The sequence below is a fragment of the Eufriesea mexicana genome, unplaced genomic scaffold (assembly GCF_001483705.2).
Source record: "Eufriesea mexicana isolate 0111107269 unplaced genomic scaffold, ASM148370v2 scaffold3843, whole genome shotgun sequence".
Classification (NCBI taxonomy): domain Eukaryota; kingdom Metazoa; phylum Arthropoda; class Insecta; order Hymenoptera; family Apidae; genus Eufriesea; species Eufriesea mexicana.
In genome coordinates this window covers 78,988-84,111 of record NW_016911841.1, presented here as the reverse complement: position 1 = coordinate 84,111, position 5,124 = coordinate 78,988, and the positions used below count along the sequence as shown (strand labels likewise).

Genomic DNA, 5,124 nt, shown 5'->3' with positions numbered 1-5,124 from the left:
ACCGTTGGGAGAAAAAAATGTTTCGTAATACATATTACGTAATAATTGTCATTATAATGACCATATATATATGTATATGTAACAATATTTATAAACATATACAATACACTGCATCTCCTCGGCTTTTTATCGTGCTAAATCTCATAAGCAGTTCTTTATTCCCTATTCATTTCCCTTTATATCTTTATCATCTTCAACATCATCTATTTTATAATTATCTAATTTTTTCGGTTCCTTTTTTGCATCTCTCAATTTACTTTTTATCCTTTCCTTCATTACTCTGAAAATATAAATATAATACAGTCAATAAAAATTCCTACTTTTTATAACATAGTTATGATGTAAACAATAAACTAACTCTCTTTCTTTATAACTTCTAATTCTTCTTGAGTTTTTAATTCTTCGTCACTTTCCTAACCGCTACTGCCTTCCTTCTTTTTTTTAATTCCAAGTCCAGGTGGTTCAACAGCTGGTTGTGAGCTTAATCTTGAATCACTTAAATGATCATGAGCTGATTTACCCTCACCACTAAACATTTTATTTAATATCACAGATTTTTCTACATCTTCCTCTGCTTCTTCACCAAATGTTAAAAGATTGAAATTTCTGTAACAAAATTTTTCATTGCAAAAAATAATACTATCATGGCTAAATGCTACAAACATATATGATTTTTACTTTACTCCTGCTGTTTTAATTTCTGAACTGTCCTTTACTCTTTCACATTTCTGTACTATTACTCTTGGTATAATATCAGAAAATTGATTGTTCGATATTACAGTCTTTAACAATGTTGGAGGATAAAGTAGTCCACCATTCTACAAAAAAAGAGGAAATATGATATTTATATCATTCCTTGATATATTTTCTTGTAAACATTAAATTTACCTCATCTACAAGTGCTGCTTGAAGTTTAAGCATGTTATATAGAGTTTGTCCGGTAACTTCATCAAAGATTGTATGTTTATTCTACAAATCTGGTGTAGAATTAACAATAAAAAAAAATTGGGAACCATCGTCATTTTTTCCAGCATTGGCCAACACGTAAACTTGTATGAAATTCGTCCTAAAACACATAGATCAAATAATTATTTTTGAGTAAAAAAGGAATTCCTTTTATTTTTAAATATAGTCTCACCTTAAATGGTTCTCCATATATTTTACCACCTTCTCCTGTACCTGTGGGATCACCACCTTATGCTATGAATCCTTCGATAATTCTATGAAATATAGTGTCATGGTGATGACCTTCCATACATAATTGTATAAAATTTTTACATGGCTTTGAAGTCTCTTTTGCCCGTAATTCTAAATCAATATCACCAACAGTTCTTTTCATTGTAGCCTAGTTATGACAAATATATTAGCTTTATTAATGTAAGATACTTTTAAAATCAAATTTATTTAAACTTAATATTTATTATTGTGATTCAAATTGGAAATAGTTTAATATATTAATATAGAAATTTAGAAAGTAAATATTGTATGTAAATACTGTAAATACTACTCATGTGTGTAAGTCTCCTATAATAAAAAAAATCCTGTGTCAATAATATTCCATATTAAATCTTTAGTCATTTATAAATCGGTCAACCAAATGGCTCTTTTCTTGAATAATCATCAGCAGGTAAGACGTACCTTTTACCTCCTTTTGACATTGGCTTTCTTGGCCCAATGAAGTCGATGATGTGCCACAGCCCCATTATACTTGCAGCTTTTATAGTTACCAAGTTCCTATAAATATTTTTACACATTTATGCCTTAATGCAACATTTACACTCTATATTCAATTTATCCTTACCTTTTACAACTATTACCACTTGTTCATTCTCCATTTCTTCAATGACCCTCATATTTCCATGTCGATGCCACACATCTTTCTTTCTTGATACATATGCTGCTTCTTCTCTGTTTCTTGATTCCGCATAATATGCGTTTCCTCTTCTCACTCCTTTTATTTGAATTTATCACATTAGCAATGATCATAGACTTTGACTACTTATATTAATATTTATTTTGATTAGGAATACAACATACCTTTCAATCTCACTGTATTCTCCATATCTTGTTGTTATAGGAGGCCATCACCTAAATAAATAGTATTCCTCTTTGTCTGCCTGAACTATCTCCATTTTCTGAATCTTTATTTGACCATCAAAGATTTCTATCCTGTATGTTATGTCGTTAACTAACCTAGAATACAATACTTATATCATAACATATTTGTATTACCGCATCAATTTTTTCTCGCTATAAAATAAAATTCTTGGTACTTATTGACTCTAACTGGCGATATTCCATGAGTCCAATATTTTTCTATTGTTGCATGTGCCTGTTTATTTCAACATAATATTGCCTTGCCACAAAGAAGCTCTGCTATCACTAATGAAACGTGGAAAAACAATGGTTCATAACTTACATTATTTAATTACAACTAAAGGTTATGTTGATACAAATACTTACATTCTTTTCGTGATGCAGGCACACCAGCATGGACACAACAATGCTTCCGGTGTTTGTTTGCAATCTTTCCTCATTTTCCATGCACTCTCCTTTTCACTTGGAGAAAAATTAACAAATCAGTCAATTTCTATGATTAATTTATGAAATTCTATAATTGCTTTGTAAAGGCGTACCTTTGCATATTTGTCGTCTGTCGGATAAAGAAATGAATGCTGATTGTCTAATTAAAACTGCTGTTTGAGCTGAATTTATTAAAGAATGTAAAAAACTTTATGGTTTCATTTATTAAAATATATTAAAATATTTTCGGATCACATAACCAGAGTTAGTAAACTGACATCAGAGTCATCTATGTTCTCGTTGCGGAACTTGAGCTTCGGGTCTAAAATTACAGATGGCGCTGCTGTCAGTTTACTAACTTTAATACTAAATCAAATCGGCAGTGGAAAATTCACTAATTTCTCAATATACGTGATTAATTTACGAAGTTTCATAATTGCATCGTAAAGGCAGATCCTTTAAGAACTTTCCAATATATTTTTCGATATAAATTTGTCCCTAATTGATTAATTATTAATGATTATTCTACGCAGTGTTTGAATTGTTGTCGAACACGACATTGGTTTTTCATTAATTACTATCCTTTATGCAATTAATTTATGAAACTTTATGCACTCGTTAGAAAGACAATCCTCTCGCAAATCTTCACATATCACTTTTGTTCACATTTTGCTTCTAGTTTCGTTTAGTATTAAATATTTTCACGGAAGATCGCGATGGTCGTCGTTACGAAATCATAGACACCATAAAACAAAAATACATAACTAACAATTTAGAGTCGAAATCTTTACGAAAATTGTTTAAGAATGTAGCCTGAAGTTCCAGCTTTGCAATTAAATTACAAAAGTTCACAAATTGTTTACGAAAATTGAGTAATTAATAATTCTTCACAGCCGGGGCCATTCTATCCTTTTCTATCCCCTCTCTGTCCTCGTCAGTCACGTGACCAGCACTAAGTCGACCTCCTTGCTTATTCTATATTCCTATCACTTTCTTGCTTTTTGAGCCCAAATCATAGATGGCGCTGATCGAAACTACCGAATCAAAAACCACGTGACCCATTGGGCGGGAGAAACAAAACACTAACAGGACATGAATAAGTATAACACAATTTCCTTCATTTTTTTAACTCTCTTAATAGTCCGTTGAACATGAAGTCACAGATGAAGATGCGTGGTTTTATTCTTGGTGAAAAGAAAATGAAACTGCGACGGTTTTATGCTAATGTACCTTTTATTAACTTTGAAAATTTCACATATACACGATAATTGTTAACCACATAATTCTTCGGTTCTTTTCTCGTAACTTTCAATTTATTTTTTGTTCTCTCCTTCATTGCTCTGAAAATAGAAATATAAGACAGTCAATAAGAATTGCTACTTTCTATAACATAGTTATAATGCAAAAAATAAACTAACTCTTCCTCTTTCTTCATAACTTCTAATTCTACTTGAGTTTTTCCTTCGTCGCCACTTTCCCAATCACTACTACGGTCATCTTTCCTTTTTTTATTTGGAAGTCCATGCGATTCAACAGCTGGTTATGAGCTTAATTTTGGATCAGTTCAATGATCATGAGCTGATTTACCCATACCACTAAACTTTTTATTTAATATCACAGATTCTTCTTCATCTTCCTCTGTTTCTTCACTAAATGATAAAAGATTGAAATCTCTATAACAAAATATTTCATTGCAAAGAACAATACTACCAGGACTAAATTCTGCAAACGTATATGATTTTTACTTTACTCCTGCTGTTTCAGTTTCTGAACTATCCTTTACTTCTTCACATTCCTGGACTACTATTCTTGGTATAATATTAGAAAATGGATTGTTCAATATTATAGCTTTCATCAATCTTGGTGGATAAAGTCGTCTATCATTCTACAAATGAGAGGAAATATTATATTTATATCAATTGTTGAAATATTTTCTTGTAAACATTAAATTTACCTCAAGTACAAGTATTTGTTCAAGTTTAAGCATGTTATATATAGTTTCCTCAGTAACTTTATCACAGCCCTTTTTGAGCCCAAATCATAGATGGCGCTGATCGCAGGCGGTAAAATTTTTATTCGAACTAGATATTGGAAATCAATTCGGCTGTAGAGAATTAATAAATTTCCAAGTCTTTCTAATTAATTCATGAACATTTATAGCTGGACAGCAAAGTTGGAATTATAGACAACATTCTTATACAATGTTTAATTTAATAATTAGTACTTACATTAGCGATAGGTTTTATATTTTCTGTAGTAAATAAGATTACTATAGAAAAGTATTTTTCTTGCATAATATTCTTATTATTTTGTAATAAATATATACTTGCATAAGAAAGCGTAAAAAATAAATTTTTTTATTAAAAAATTTTATTTACAATTGTTTATTTACAATATTTTGATAGGCGAAAAATGAACATAAAATAAAAAGTACTACATGTGAAGATATTCAAATATGTATTCGCATGAATATAAATAGCCTGCTCATTGTAGGAGATTTTAATTATTTTACTTATTTCGATCTTATGGATAAATTTTTACATTATACTTTACAATACTTACCTTACGATAATTACACTTATCTTGTTCATCTCAATATAC

At 30.1% G+C, this 5,124-nt stretch overlaps 1 pseudogene; it reads right to left on the bottom strand.

Annotated features, from left to right (window-relative positions):
* Positions 1–240: 240 nt before the first annotated feature.
* On the bottom strand, positions 241–4,510 carry LOC108551341 (peptidyl-prolyl cis-trans isomerase CWC27 homolog; annotated as a pseudogene).
* Positions 4,511–5,124: the final 614 nt, after the last annotated feature.